The sequence below is a fragment of the Mytilus californianus genome, unplaced genomic scaffold (genome assembly GCF_021869535.1).
Source record: "Mytilus californianus isolate M0D057914Y unplaced genomic scaffold, xbMytCali1.0.p SCAF_9, whole genome shotgun sequence".
NCBI classification, from domain to species: domain Eukaryota; kingdom Metazoa; phylum Mollusca; class Bivalvia; order Mytilida; family Mytilidae; genus Mytilus; species Mytilus californianus.
This window is the reverse complement of record NW_026262745.1, coordinates 12,289,149-12,306,554: the sequence shown is the minus strand read 5'-3', so window position 1 is coordinate 12,306,554 and position 17,406 is coordinate 12,289,149. Positions and strand designations below refer to the sequence as shown.

General features: G+C 33.2%; 1 long non-coding RNA gene across 1 annotated transcript; it reads left to right on the top strand.

The window, feature by feature from the left end:
• The first annotated feature begins 5,458 nt into the window (after nt 1-5,458).
• Nucleotides 5,459-17,032, top strand: LOC127715599 (uncharacterized). Its single transcript, XR_007988485.1, has 3 exons — nt 5,459-5,734; nt 12,582-12,650; nt 16,567-17,032. It is a non-coding gene; the product is annotated as an uncharacterized LOC127715599 (long non-coding RNA).
• Nucleotides 17,033-17,406: the final 374 nt, after the last annotated feature.

Genomic DNA, 17,406 nt, shown 5'->3' with positions numbered 1-17,406 from the left:
ATAACAGGAGACCTTAACATCGTTCGTGACCGAGAGTTGAAATCATTCCTCAGTAAAGGACCTAAATATCGTCCCCCGTCAATTATTAATTGGAATGAGTGTAGTAACATCATCCATGACTCACTCCGTACTTACTGCTCTAAATGGATAAAACGAGAAAAAGCTGACAAGAAATCATTAGATTCTTTTTTAATTCGATAATGAACATAGTTGATATACGTATTCAACATTTTAAAGAACATTTTACTCCTAACAACAACCATAACAGCCCTATTTCTCGAATCAAACATAAGCTAAAAGAACTCACCAAGGAATTTGTTTTTGTCCCTGCTGATAAGGCAGCTAACAATATCATTATTGTTTGACGTAAATTTTACATTGAGGTTCTGCAAAAGAAAATCACGAATTCACCAACATTCCAACTGACTCCATTTTTTGGAAAATGACATCTGTAACAAACATAAACATACTTGATAAATTGCATGTTTATATTGGTGATTTCAAATCTGTTCAAAGTTTTGATTTTTCTACCCTATATACCACTTTGCCTCATAATCTTATTAAAAAAAATTCACACACCTGATTAAATGGGCATTTAAAAAGTCAGAATGCGAATATATATGTTCAAACTCTTTTAGGTCATTTTTTAGTAACAACAAACAAAAGAACTATGTCAATTGATGCTTTGATACTATAACTGCCCTTGAATTTTTACTAGATAACATTTTTGTTCTCTATGGAGATTCCATATATCGTCAAGTTATTGGAATTCCCATGGGGACTAACTGTGCACCACTTATTGCGGACCTGTTTCTGTATTGTTATGAGTTACAATTTATGACTAAATTCAGCAGAGACCCATCAAAACAACATCTGATTAAAAAATTTAATAACACTTTTAGATATTTAGATGATATATTGGCTCTCAATAATGACGACTTCAGTATGTACACTAAAGAGATTTATCCTGCCGAACTGACCTTAAATAAAGCTAATACTAACAATGAACACAGCTCTTTCCTGGATATTGATATCTATATCTTTAACGGGAAGCTTAATACCAAAATTTATGACAAAAGAGATGATTTTTCATTTCCTATTGTTAATTGTCCATTTTTAGATGGTGACGTTCCCTTGTCACCATCTTATGGTGTTTATTTATCTCAACTTGTTCAATTCGCTCGTTTATGTAACAACATATTTGATTTTAACGAAAGAAATCCTTGTATTACTGAAAAATTATTACACCAGGGTTTTCGATATCACAAACTAGTCAAATCATTTACTAAATTTTATCATCGGTACAAGGACATCATTCGTAAATATAAATTAACATGCAGTCGATCTTATACGTTCAGGTATTTCACATCCAATCTTTTATGGTAATATTCTTTACAAAGCACAAAAATGTCGGCATTCACCTCAAAAGCTAACCAAACCTTTAAACAGACTTATTCGGAAGGGATATACATATAGTTACGATACTGTTGTCAAGTCATTAAGGATTGCATATTTTGGTATTAATATTGATTCACTTATAGGGTCTTTGCATCGGAAATAAACACATTTATTCTAAAACCAGTTGTTGGCATGATACGGGTTATGTTCTCATATATTTTATGATGGTATGATACTAAACCCCTAATGGGAGGGATTGTACTTGATATTCATATGATGAAGACATAATCTTTCAATCAGTTTAATTGAGGTCTGGAGCTGGCATGTCAGTAACTGCTAGCAGTCCTTTGTTAATTGGCACTGGCTACGGTTACATGGAAATGTAACAATAATATAAAAATTATTGTTACATTGGAGACTAATTGCCGGAATGCAGGGTTGGGTAAGGAACCGATTAATTACGAATGTAACAATAGTATTTGGGTCTACGGCTACATTGCGTTATTGTTACATTAACGCACTGCAATGTACGATGGGAATAGTAATAAATATGTATTAAAATAAAACTTGAAAACTTTTATTTGATATAGCATACAATATTTTTACAATGACAGTTTCTACAAATCCAGTATGTTGTTTTTGGAGCATGTTTTAGTCCGACGCATTTTCGGTGAAACCACTCTAAGCAGCCATCACAAACCAGTGATACGGCAATGTGCACGCTCTATATTGCATACCGTACAATTCCATTCTGCATTTTCCCTATATGAAGTTTTAAGAAACTTTCAATGTCTGAATGCCATGCTTCAGGTGAAAAATATTTTGTTACTCTTGCGATGTTTACATTTTCGTCCAATATTTTTATTTGAATTATGCTGAGACTACTATAACACAAAAAAAATTACCTGCCTTTTATGAATAAAAGAGATGAGTGAAATACTTTAAGGATGTTTCATATTGTGAAGTTTACGGTTGTTAAAATAGTGATCCTTTGGACACTTGTCATGAATCAGCAGGAGTTTTTTTTTCAGATTTATGAATAAGGACCAAAATAATTAATGAATAGAGAAAAAAAAGAATAGACAATAATGGGGTGCAATTGTATAAAGAATAACTGGAAAATTAAAAAGTTAGGTTACACAATTCCGATAATACAAAAATGAACAATGTACAGAAAAAAGAACTCGTATAATTACAGATAGATTTAATAGTGAAATAAAAGCCTTATCTTAAAAGATTAAGAAAAATAATCTAAACAAAGTTAGGACGTAATTTTGATTTTGCTCGTTTCGTATAATACAAAGATTTGCAGAAATGGTGATACTGAAAATGGAATGACGAAAGTAGATTCGTTTTGCTTTTGCTTTAGTTTTTACCCCCCTGGCCACAAAAGTCACAGACTGCAATATATATTGATGCTTTTTAAGCAGGGGCAGTGGCAGCGGAAACTTGTTATATATCTTTAGATTTCAGAAGGCAGAGGACAGGATACTTCATATCTTTTATACAGCTGCCTTATGTTCAGACGTTTCTTTCTGGCATATGTCAATTGACCTTGACCTCATTTTCATTGTTCAGCGACTGCATAAAATACTGTTGCTTTTTGACACGTGAATCTTTCACTTATTAAGAGTAATGGGTTTCTTTTTATTTTGTATATAGGATCCCATCTTTGCTAGCCAAGGGTTTCAATCAGACTCCCAAGGAACGGATCATATCGTAACCCTTGGCAAGCGAAAATGATGGGATCCTTGCAAAACCCACATGTCTGTCAGAAAGGATTCACCTGACTGAATGCATTTCATGGATCAGTGATCGAGGTTACTTTTCATGATTAAGTCCGTATCTCGGATACTAACCAATAGGATTAATCTGTAAGGGGACGACCATTTTATATTAGAGGTGAGTGGGGGCAGCACGATGTTTTCTGGATTGGTCATTAATTTTCATCTGTTGCTATGCATGCTTAATTTTTCCCGCTCGAAAATGTTCACTTTTGTTCACATTTATATCCTCAACCATCCTGCATTTTATGTTGCAGAATATTCATTTTCATCCTGTCCTGTGCAAATTCATTTGTTTCAGTTCTTAACGGGCCAAGTTATTCATTTTCAATATCCTCTTGGCCCATCCCCCTCCCCCGGGAAAATCAAATGGTTGTCCCCTAACTAAGTAATGAAGGATCGCAGCTTAGCGTGCAGGTCTGTTTCTCAGAAATTATAAGCAGTTAGTCAACTATATCTGGTGCTTCGAATGAGTATCAGGTGTGCACTTCTTTTGGCAGATTTAATCAGACCCTGAGCTCATTTTATAGTTCATTGGTAAACTAATTTTTGTGTGGTAAGGTCCGTCTCTCGAATACTATAAGCAATAGGGCAACTACATTTGGTGTATGAAATGATTGTTAGGTGTGCATGTATGTCTGGAAGGGTTTGTTGGACATGGACCTCATTTTCATGGCTCATTGATCAGTGTAAAGGTTTTGTATTTGGGTCCGTTCCTCAGATACTATAAGCCATAGGTCAACTATATTTGCTATATGGAATGATTGCAAGAGGAATATGTCCGTCTGGCAGCGATCACATGACATCAACCTCATTTTCATGGTTCATTGATAATGTTCAGATTATTTGATGCCGTCAGTAAAACCTTTATGTTAGACTTTCAACATAAAATTTTAAAGCAGGTAAGACATTCAGGGTGTGCACGTTAGTCTGTTATTTATGTGATATTTAATCTTTTTCAATATTTGTGTTGGTTAAGTCCACCATTTCTTTGAAAGCTCAACTGGCCTAAAGGGCCAAGTAAACTATTCTTATCACTTGGTGTCCGTCGTCGGCGTCCGTTAACATTTACAAAAATATTGTCCTCTGAAACTACTGGGCCACCTTTCCAATTCGATATGTTTTAGGGTCAGAGAATCTTAACATGCCAATAGTTTTATGAATTTAGTAATGTAGACATTAACAAATCCGATATGTGGCACAAATCTTACACGCTATACTTACAACTGGATTATAACACGAGCAACATAAATATATGTCAACATTCAGGAGCACCTGCGATTATATGAGTTATTGGTGGGACTGTGTTGTGTTTTGTATGCCCCCCCCCCGCCACAGCGGAGCGGGCATTAAGTGTTACCTTTGTCCGTCTGTTAAATTAATTTCCGTTCCCTAACTTTAATAGAAAAAACAAAGAATATGGGGTATCCATCCATGACACAAAATCAGTACATGCACAGCAAAAACAAAAGAGCAAAGGAACAGCGCTTTTATTGCTGTTCTTCATCTCAAAGACATTAGTTTGCCTCAACCAAATGAAACTTATACACAATGCTTATAACCACAAAACACAGATCAAGTTTGAATTTGGGTTGCGTCAGTTTTATTTGCCTTCTAGAGCTATGCCCTTATACAAATGAAAAAAAAATGCTGAATTTGCCTCCACCAAATACACAATGCTTATTACCACAAAACTCAGATCAAGGTCGAATTTGGGTGGCACCACTTTTACCGTTCTTGAGTTATGTCCCTTTGTAACATTATATGAAAGCGGGGTCATCATCTGTGTCCCATAGACACATTCTCCATTTATTATTTTTCAATTTGGTCATAGTGTTGTCTGTCCTTGTACACGTGGTTATGATTGTCCTTTTTGTAATTTCATACTTTTTTGTAGACCAACGACTTATACTTTGAATATGAATAAAAGGAGATGTTGGGAATACGTCAATTAGACAGCATTCCAATGACAGCAGCATAAAGTATATCTACTGTAGAGACCATTCTTCTTACTGTGTCTAACCGCCTCGGTGGTCTCGTGGTAGCGTGCTCGCCTAGAGTGCGGGAGACCATATGTTCAAACCCCGTCCGATCAAACCAAAGAATTTGAAATTGGTACTTGCTGCTTCTCCGCTAAGCATGCGACATTAAGGAGTAAGAGCAACAACTTGTCGGCTCGTAGTCAGAATTATGTGTCTGGGTATGGTGACATGTCTTCCTGCTGACTGTTACCGTGTGAACTAGCACGTTAAAAATCTGATCTTATCAGGCTATCGTTTCACAAAAGATCGTAAATCGTACGATTTACGACTGGTCGTAGGATATGTTACCGACCAAGTTTACGAGTGTTTCACAAACGTGTCGGAATAATTATCGTACGACTTCCGATTACCGACCTCGGTTTTAACAGCTCTTTTGTGTGAAGGTCAGAAAATGGAGTCAACACGCACCTGTCAGTTCGTAAATAAACAACTTTGGGTTCTCGATTGTTCAGATTGTAAAAGTAGAACGTGCTGTTCGTACGAGAAAACTTTGAAATTAGAGCCTTACAGGTAAATATGTGTTATGTCTCCTTTATGCTTTAATCGTCTGGTAAACATGGTAAAACCATCCCGGGTAACTTTCGTAGATTTCAAGCACCGTCACTCAAAAGCAGACGACACACCACAGGGGTTTGTTACAATTTGCCGGGTTTACTATCCATGCGAACCCCGAAAAAGGGGTTCCTATGGATAGTCATCTCTGCAAAATGTACCAAACCCCTGTGGACACACTAAAACTACTCTAGTCATAATAATTATGACATCTTGAAAGTATATTATATTTTTTTTTGCTTTGACGCCTTACAAGATGTCATAATTATTTGGACTAACTAAAACCTGACTGATACTAAACGGTTAAACCGGTAGCTGAAAAGGCCGTATGAGGGGGTTTTAGGGGGCCATTTATTCCAACTTCCCTCCCCTATTTCCCATACGAAAATCTGTGAAAAAAACTTTTTCTTACTAATCCCATTTACACCCAACCCCCATTCTCCTCCCAGCATTCCAATGTACCCATGTCCAACCCCTCTAATAGGAAAGGCGAGGTTTTTGGACCTGATAAGGAAAAGGCATACTCGTGACACTGGTTTTATTAATTGAGTTACAGAAATATTCAAACTTTAAATATTTTCAATTGATGAAATTGATATCCTATCATGTTCCAATATTTTACCAATATTGACACATAAAAGATACTACATGGGAAGGTTTAATACTCAATAGAGGGACAGCCATGGTGGTGGACAGGATAATATTTTCTTTTTGGTAGTTTCATCTGTTGCTATGCAAGCTTTGTTTTTTGACTTGATTTGGTGTACAAATTTTCTGCATTTTAATCTGGTTTTGGTCAATATTATATCAGGTTCTTCCTGACTGTGATATTCATTTTATACATGATGCGCTCTTAAACATTGCATAGTTTAAGGGCCCCTTTTTTCAATTTAAGGTACTATAAAGATTCAAATTTATTTTTGTCTTCAGTCTTGATCTTATGAGCATGTCAAATGTAAGGTGTGGAAACATAGCTATTTGGTCCTATGCTCATTTTTTTATTTGGACAGACTATACATCATGTACATATAGATCTAAGGTTGCACATCCCAAGGACCATGAAATAATGTTTTTATTCCACATCTAATCATACATTTGTGTATACATGTATATACTTTACTTTCAAAAATGGAGTTTCATTGACATGTCTACATCATATGATCTGATATTGCAAACCGGACACTACTTTAAAAAAATAATGATGAATTTGAAATAAGTCATTTGATATTGTGACAAAACAAAAAGTTTCCTCAAGCCAAACAAAAAATATGTTTAGGGTTTTCAATATAATCATATAATAGTAAATACTATTGAATCTATTTCAGCTGTTTTGCTTGGAAATATAGAAAAAAATATTGCTTTATCAAAATTGTCTCTCAAAAAGTTCTGATACAGACCTGTATTAGAAACTAAAAATTAAGGTATAACTTAAGTTTTTTTTGTGTTCATTTTTGTCGAGCCTGCCACATGTCGCAGAAAGCTTGACATAGGGATAAGGATCCGGCGGCTACGGCGGCGGGGGCATTAGCTGACTTCTTAAAAGCTTTATATTTTAAAAGGTGGAAGACCTGGATGCTTCATACTTTGTCCTTGACCTCATTTTCATTGTTCAGTGACTACTTGAAAAAAAAATTAAGATTTTTTGTAATGTTAATTTCTCTCTTATTATGAGTAATAGGATAACTATATTTGGTATGTGCGTAGCTTGCAAGGTTCTTATGCCGGTGAGACAGTTTTCACTTGAACTCGACCTCATTTCATGGATCAGTGAACAAGGTTAAGTTTTGGTGGTCAAGTCCATATCTCAGATACTATAAGCAGTAGATCTAGTATATTCCGTGTATGGAAGGACTAACGTGTGCATGTTCAACTGGCAGGTGTCATCTGACCTTGACCTCATTTTCATGGTTCAGTGGTCAAAGTTAAGTTTTTGAGTTTTGGTCTTTTTTTTCTAATACTATATGCAATAGCTAGGTCAACTATATTTGGTGTATGGAAATATTTTATGATGTACATGTCAGTCTTGCAGGTTTTATTTGACCTTGACCTCATTTTCACGGTTCATTACTCAGTGTTAAGTTTTTGTGTTTTGGTCTGTTTTTCTTAAACTATAAGCAATAGGTCAATAGATATAAGAAGATGTGGTATGAGTGCCAATGAGACAACTCTCCATCCAAGTCAAAATTTATAAAAGTAAACCATTATAGGTCACAGTACGGTCTTCAACACAGAGCCTTGGCTCACAGCGAACAGTAAGCTATAAAGGGCCCCAAAAATTACTAGTGTAAAACCATTCAAACGGGAAAACCAAGGGTCTAATCTATATAAAAAACAAGAAACGAGAAACACTTATGAACCACATCAACAAACGACAACTACTGAACAACTATATTTGTTGTATGGAAGGATTGTAAGCTGTACATGTCTGCCTGGCATAGTTCATCTGACCTTGACCTCATTTCCATGGTTCATTGGTCAATGATTAGTTTTCTTGGTTAAGTCTGTTTCTTAGAAACTATAAGCAATAGGTCAACTATATTTAGTGTATTGAATGATTGTAAGGTACGTGTACATGTATTTCTTGTTTGGTTTATATTACCTTGACCTCATTTTCTTGGATCATGTTAAGTTAATGTGATAGTCGTAGTAAAGCTTTATATTTAGGACTATCAACATAATATCAATGATTAGTAAAGAAGGCAAAACATTTCAGCGTGTGCACTCTTGTTACCTATAATACAGTTTTCAGACACTTTGGATATTGTACGGTATTGAATTGTGTTATAATTCATTACAGATCTATATAATTAATTCTGACACATGGTAGTGTTTTAATTTGTACAGATCACAATTGAAAACTTTTATATATGATAAAATCACTCTTGAAAATCTTTCAAATATCGTTTACAGTTCAAAACTCTACCTTTATAGTAAATTAACAAATGAAATTAAACTGGAAGACTACTTGCACAATCTAAACAATTGTAATAGTCCTCACTTTTAACAAAATTCTGTGTAAGTGACCCTAACTTGGAAATTGAAATTATAAAAAGGTTGATATAAAAAAAATTTAAAGAGAACACAGAGTAAAGTTTGTAAAATATTAGATGATGAGGAACACTTTTTCCTTCATTGCCAAATCAACAGTAATATTAGAAATCCCCTTATGAATGTTTTTATGTGCAATAAAAACCCAATATCCTAATTTTAACCAGCTTGACTCAAACTTAACTATTTTAGATCCCAATAAACAATGATAAAGATATTTTGTCTAGTGCTGTAGGCTATATAAAGCAATCTATGGAATTGTGAAAATAACGTCCACATTCGTCAATTATCTATTTACTTATATATATATTATTAATATTAACTTGATTTGTTTCACACTTTTTTCATGTGCATGATGTATTGTATGTTTCTTGTGTATATTAAGTTTGCATTCTAACCTGTCAGGATTTTAATTTTTGCAATAAAGTTATATTATGTATAGACATGAAATGTACATTATCACAAGGACTCAAGGAGTATGTATTTTTTACAATTCATTGAAACCCCCTCCCCCTCTTTCTAACAGTATACGCCTGTTTATGTGCTTAGAAAAAGGACAACTAATTCCAGTTAAAAAGACATGGCTTGATCTTCAAAGTAGTACAAGTTAATACAAAGTATTAATAAGTTACAATTACAGCTGTATGAGGGTTACATGTAGTATCGTATTACTTTCATGAAAATTATTATATTAGAAACAGGTTGAATTTATAAAGAAATACAAGTAGTATAAATACCATGAATACTGGCAGAATTGTATTAGATAAAGAGACAGTAAGAAAAAATTCTAACTGCACAAAAAGTTCTCACTAACAAAAGAGGGTTCAAATCATATGAAAAATAAATTCATTACTTTTGGATTATTGTCGAGCCTGCGACTTTTGTCGCAGAAAGCTCAACATAGGGATAGTGATCTGGCGGCGGCGTAAGCTAACTTCTTTAAAGCTTTATATTTTAGAAGGTGGAAGATCTGGATGCTTCATACTTTGTATATGGATGCCTCATGTTACGAAGTTTCCGTCAGTCACATGTCCAATGTCCTTGACCTCATTTTCATGGTTAAGTGGTTATAGTTAAGTTAAAGTTTTTGTGTTTTGGTCTGTTTTTCTTATACTGTATGCAATAGGTCTACTATATTTGGTGTATGGAATGATTGTAAGGTGTACATGTCTAGCTGGCAGTTGTCATCTGACCTTGACCTCATTTTCATGGTTCAGTGGTCAAAGTTAAGTTTTTGAGTTTTGGTCTTTTTTTCTAATACTATATGCAATAGTTCAACTATATTTGGTGTATGGAAATATTTTATGATCTAAATGTCAGTCACGCAGGTTTTATTTGACCTTGACCTCATTTTCAAGGTTCATTGCTCAGTGTTAAGTTTTTATACGACCGCAAAAAATTTTGCGGTCGTATATTGGTATGACGTTGGCGTCGTCGTCGTTGTCGTTGTCGTCCTGCGTCGTCCGAAGACACATTGGTTTTCGCACTCTAACTTTAGTTTAAGTGAATGGATCTCTATGAAATTTTACCATAAGGTTCAATACCACAAAAGGAAGGTTGGGATTGATTTTGAGGGTTATGGTACCAACAGTTAAGGAATTAGGGGCCAAAAATAAGCATTTTTGTAACTTCCAGACATAACTTGTGTGTTAGTGTATGGATCTCTCTGACATTGTACCACAAGGTTCCATATCACACAGGGAATGCTGGGATTGATTTTGGGGGTAATTGCCTCAAAATATTAGGAATTAGGGGCCAAAAAAGGGGCAAAAAACAAGCATTTTTCTAGTTTCATGACAATAACTTGTGTGTAAGTGTATGGATCTTTCTGAAATTGTACTACAAGGTTCCATATCACAAAGGGAAAGCTGGAATTGAGTTTGGGGGTAATTGCCCTAAACGTTTAGGAATAAAGGACCAAAAAGGGGCCAAAAATAAGCATTTTTCTAGTTTCCAGACAATAACTTGTGTTCAAGTGTATGGATCTCTCTGAAATTGTACTGCAAGGTACCATACCACAAAGGGAAGGCTGGGATTGAGTTTGGGGGTGATGAATCATAAGGGGGTTTTTTGGGGCGGGATTTTTTTTTTTCCTTTTTTTTTTCTTTTAAAATTTTCCATTTTAAGTTGGTTATTTCTGTTTTATATTTAAAAGCAAATAATAATGATATGATAGGAGATACACATCATACTGGATGTGTAAATTATTATATAATAAGTATTGTGCAATAGCAAGAAATTTTCAATTGCACAGTATTGCACAATAGCAAGAAATCTTCAATTGCACAGTATTGCGCAATAGCAAGAAATCTTCAATTGCACAGTATTGTGCAATAGCAAGAAATATCCAATAGCACAATATAGCGCAATAGCAAGAAATTGTCAATTGTACAGTATTGCGCAATAGCAAGAAATATTCAATTGCACAGTATTGTGCAAAAGAAGATACTTCGTATAAATTGCTTATTTCTTGACCAATTTCAATGGGGTTTTATTCTTGAATTCTTGGGGTTCTTTAATATGCTGATTCTAACCATGTATTAAGTTTTTGGATTTTGGGCCCCGTTTTTAAATTGGTCCACATTGAGGTCCAAAGGGTCCAAAATTAAACTTTGTTTGATTTCATCAAAAATTGAATTATTGGGGTTCTTTGATATGCCGAATCTAACCGTGTATTTAGATTCTTAAATTTTGGTTCCGTTTTCAAATTGGTCTACATTAAGGTCCAAAGGGTCCAAAATTAAACTTTGTTTGATTTCATCAAAAATTGAATTATTGGGGTTCTTTGATATGCCGAATCTAACCGTGTATTTAGATTCTTAAATTTTGGTTCCGTTTTCAAATTGGTCTACATTAAGGTCCAAAGGGTCCAAAATTAAACTTAGTTTGATTTTAACAAAAATTGAATTCTTAGGGTTCTTTGATATGCTGAATCTAAACATGTATTTAGATTTTTGATTATGGGCCCAGTTTTCAAGTTGGTCCAAATCGGGGTCCAAAATTAAACTTTGTTTGATTTCAACAAAAATTGAATATATGGGGTTCTTTGATATGCTGAATCTAACCATGTATTTAGATTTTTGATTTTTGGGCCCCATTATCAACTTTGTCCACATTGAGGTCAAAAGGGTCCAAAATTAAACTTTGTTTGATTTCATCAAAAATTGAACTCTTGGGGTTCTTTGATATGCTGAATCTAACTATGTATTTAGATTTTGGATATTGGACCATAATAGGTGAATGTCCAATTTAAAATTTTTAAGTTCTTAGACCACATTCATTCTGTGTCAGAAACCTATGCTGTGTCAAATATTTAATCACAATCCAAATTCAGAGCTGTATCAAGCTTGAATGTTGTGTCCATACTTGCCCCAACTGTTCAGGGTTCGACCTCTGCGGTCGTATCAAGCTGCGCCCTACGGAGCATTTTATTGTGTTTTGGTCTGTTTTTCTTAAACTATAAGCAATAGGTCAACTATATTTGTTGTATGGAAGAATTGTTAGCTGTACATGCCTGCCTAGCATGGTTCATCTGACCTTGAGCTCATTTTCATAGTTCATTGGTCAATGTTTAGTTTACTTGGTTAATGTTAAGTTTATGTGACAGTTGTAATAAAGCTTTATATTTAGGACTATCAGCATAATATCAATGATTAGTAAAGAAGGCAAGACATTTCAGCGTGTGCACTCTTGTTTGTCAAATTTAACAGAAAAATATAATTAAGTATAGCCTTTTTAATTTATCCTTATATTTCAGATACTGAGTGTTCTCTCTCAGACTCAGATGATACCGTTTCAGGGAATGAAAAAGAATATATTTAAAAAGGTAACACAATTTTGATTCACAGTACCTTTTGAATTTTTGACTGAAGAATTTTTGGGTCAAAATTTGATTGTTTCTCATATTCTGGCTTGAGTGGTTGATCTGTTAGACTTAATTAAGTTGAACTGTTTAGAATATTCATTCAGATTTTATTTTAAAGAAGTTCACAGCATATAAACATACCCTATTTGAGTGAAAATTGACATGTGCAAGAATTTTTCTCTCAAAAAAGTGTTACACATATGCATGGCATAACAATATTACAAACTTGCGTTTTAGAGTTTTACTGTTGGCCCTGCATTTGAGTTGTTTCCCTTAAAAAAAAAATGCAAAAATATCTAAAATTGGAAATTTAAAAATTAATAAGATATCTATAAATTGTCTTGTTTAGTTAATTAGATACCTTATTTAGTTTATTATATATTTTTAATATTCATGTTATACAGTGTCTTATTCAGTTGAAAAATTTCTTATGAATTAATAAGATCTTTTTTAAATACATTTAGTACTGATATATTTATCACTTTTAAAAGGTTAAAAGATATCTTTTTTAGTTATAAAGATGTATTTCATAAACTTCATAAGATATCTTATAAACTTAATTAGATAACTTATAATCTAAGTAAGATATCTTATATATACTTTATACAATATCTGAATATATTAAATCAGACAGATATCTTATGCATACTTTATACAATATCTGAATATATTAAATCAGACAGATATCTTATGTATACTTTATACAATATCTGAATATATTAAATCAGACAGATATCTTATAAACTAAATAAATTTTTTTTTTCTTGTTTGAATTTTTTCACATTTTTTCTGTCAGAGCTGTTTATAGCCAACTATGTGGTATGCGTTTTTATAGGACCGCAAATTTTTTATTTAGTATAATGTTATGGCATTGTGTATGTGTCGTCCGAAAACATTTGGTTTCCAGAAAATAACTTGTGTAAAAGTGTATGGATCTCTAGAAAATTCACAGAACCACAAGGTCCTATACCAAATAAGGAATGTTTGGAATTGATTTTTTTGGTTATGGCCCTATACTAACCTTTATGAATAAAGGGGTAAAAAACAGTACTTTTCTAATACTGTGTATAAATGGCGTATTAAGTTATTTTCTTAGACCAATTTAAAATTGAAGGCAGCGAAGTCATGAATTCTTCTGGTTCTTACTGAATCTGATCATGTATTAAGATTTTGGATTCTTTGGCCTAGTTTTTAAATTGGTCAAAATTGAGGTCCAAATAGTTCAAAGTTAAACTTTGTATGATTTATTAAAAAAATTAATTCTAGGGGTTCTTTGATATGCCTATTCTCATTGTGTATTTAGATTTTTATTTTTTTTTTTCAAATTAGTCCACATTATAAAGGTCCAAAATTAAATTTTTGTTTTATTTCCACAAAATTGTATTATTCAGGTCCTATGATATATGCTGAATCTAACTGTGTATTTTAACTTTTGAATTTTTCAAATAAGTCTACATTAAGGTCCAAAATAAACTTTGTTTGATTTCAACAAAAACTGAATTTATGGGTTTCTTTGATATGTTGAATGATGAAATTAAATCTAACCGTGTATTTAGATTTAGGATTGAGAGTCCCAAATTGGTCCACATTGGGATCCAAAGGGTCTAAGATTAAACTCTGTTTGATTTCATAAAAAATTTATTACTTGGGGGTTCTGTAATATGATGCATCTAACTGAATACTTAGATGTTGCATTTTGGGCCCAGTTTTCAAATTTATCAACATTTATGTCCAAAGGGTTCAAAATTAAACTTGACTGTGTTTATTTTAACAAAAATTTAATTCTTGAGGTTCTTTGATATGCCGAAAGTAACTATGTATTGGATTTTTGATTTTGGGCCTAGTTTTCAATTTTGTCCAAATCGGGGGTCTAAAATTAAACATTGTTTGACTTCAACAATAATTGAATGTATGGGTTCTTTGATATGATGAATCCAACCGTGTATTTACATTTCGTATTTTGGGCCCAGTTATCAAATTGGTCAATATTGAGGTTCAAAGGGTCAAAAATTAAACTTTGTTTAATTGCATTAAAAATTGCTTTTCTCATCACTTGGTGTCTGTTGTCTGTCAGCTTTTGACTTTTACAAAAATTTTCTCTGAAACTACTGAGCCAAATTTAACCAAACATAGGGTATCTAGTTTTTAAAAATGCCTGCCTGCAAACAAGATGGCCAACATGTCAAGAATTAGATCAAAGGGATAAATAGAGAAAATCTGGTTAAAACAGAAATATTTTGTAAAAGTGCTATACTTTCGGGCCAAAAAGGGGTCTTAGCAGGCCTACTCTTTTGAAAAATTTAAGTGTAGAAATATCTTTTCACTTAATCGATTCAGTGATAGAATCTATAATATTTAAAGACTAATTAATATCTGGTAATTCAATCATATAAGATATCTTTAAGAAGATTATCTTATATACTATATAAGGTATCCCAAGAAGAATACAAGATATCTGATATATTATATACTTAATATAATAAGATATAAGATATCTTGAAATTGAAGAAATATAAAAAATGACTTGCTATACACTTCATATTAGAAATATATTTTCGCAATTGTCCTTTTAGCTCACCTGACCTGAAAGGTCAAGTGAGCTTTTCTCATCACTTTGCGTCCGTCGTCCGTCTTCCGTCGTCCGTAAACTTTTACAAAAATCTTCTCTGAAACTACTGGGCCAAATTTGACCAAACTTGGCCACAATCATCATTGGGGTATCTAGTTTATAAAATGTGTCCGGTGACCTGGCCAACCAACCAAGATGGCCGCCATGGCTAAAAATAGAACATGGGGGTAAAATGTAGATTTTGGCTTGTATCTCTGAAACCAAAGCATTGAGAGCAAATCTGACATGGAGTAAAATTGTTTATCAGGTCAAGATCTATCGGCCCTGAAATTTTCAGATGAATCTGACAACCCGTTGTTGGGTTGCTGCCCCTGAATTGGTAATTTTAAGGAAATTTTGCCGTTTTTGGTTATTATCTTGAATATAATTATAGATAGAGATAAACTGTAAACAGCAATAATGTTCAGCAAAGTAAGATCTACAAATAAGTCAACTTGACCAAAATGGTCAGTTGACCCCTTAAGGAGTTATTGCCTTTTATAGTCAATTTTTAACCATTTTTCGTAAATTTTTGTAATCTTTTACAAAAATCTTCTCCTCTGAAACTAGTAAGACAAATTTAACCAAACTTGTCCACAATCATCATTAGGGTATTTAGTTTTAAAAATGTGTCCGATGACCCCGCCAGCGAACCAAGATGGCCGACATGGCTAAAAAATAGTACATAGGGTAAAATGCAGTTTTTGGCTCATATCTCTGAAACCAAAGCATTAAGAGCAAATCTGACACGTATAAAATTGTTAATTATGTCAATATCTATCTGCCCCGAAATTTTCAGACCAATCAGGTTGTTGGGTTGCTGCCCCTGAATTGGTAATTTTAAGAAAATTTTGCAGCTTTTGGTTATTATCTTGAATATTATTATAGATAGAGATAAACTGTAAACAGCAATAATGTACAGCAAAGTAAGATCTACAAATAAGTCAACATGACCAAAATTATCAATTGACCCCTTAAGGAGTTATTGCCCTTTATAGTCAATTTTTTACAATTTTCATAAATTTTGTAAATTTTTGTAAATTTTTACAAAATATTTTCCACTGTAACTACTGGGCCATTCATTATAGATAGAGATAATTGTAAGCAGCAAGAATGTTTAGTAAAGTAAGATCTACAAACATATCACCATCACCAAAACCCAATTTTGTCATGAATCCATCTGTGTCCTTTGTTTAATATGCACATAGACCAAGGTGAGCGACACAGGCTCTTTAGAGCCTCTAGTTTTAAATTGCTTTTTATTTTTAGAATCAATATCAGAGGTTGAAAACAAAACACTGAAAGGAAAAAGAAAAGCTGCAGATGCAAGAAGAAAACTAATAATGAAAAAAATAACTCTTGATTTATGGAAGGAATGTGTTGCCTTCAAAGAATAAATTACAGATCTTGTTTCTTATGAATGTAAACTGTCTCAAGGATTCAAATTTTAATATTTGTTTCATTGGCAATATGTACTTGACAAGAGGAGTTAAAATCACTTTCATGTTCTGTTCATTTGAAGACAATTTCAGCTGAAATTATTCTTTAACCAAGATATATACTGTTGAAATAAAAAAAAAATAATGGGTGAATATTGAGTAAAATTAAATTATAAAGATACATGTATACAAATAATCTGAAGGAAATGGAACTTAATTTTTAAATACAGGAAATGAAAAGTTGAGTTCAACTAGTTGTAGAAAATCAGTTGTTTAAAATTTTTTTTGACACTTTGCTATATTCTTTTGTATTTCTGAATATTGTAATTTCAACTCGTCCTAAAGGCATTGTGAGTTTTTGCCATCAGTTACAAAATTGCTGTCTGTCATGCTGTACTTTTTCATTAATCTCCTCTAAAAACTACTCAACCAATTTAACTATAATAATAACCAATGCTACCAATTTGCATAGGATTTGATGTGTTTGACCAGCTGTACGTCTGTCCATCTGTCAGTCCTGTTCTTGTCACCACAACTCTTCTAAAACCACACAATGGAATGTCATGAAACCATGTAAATAATAAGGACATACTGTGCAGATGTGCATATCCACATGAAATTGTGATTCTGTCATTCATATTTTTTTCTAGAGGCTATTCCCCTATGGACT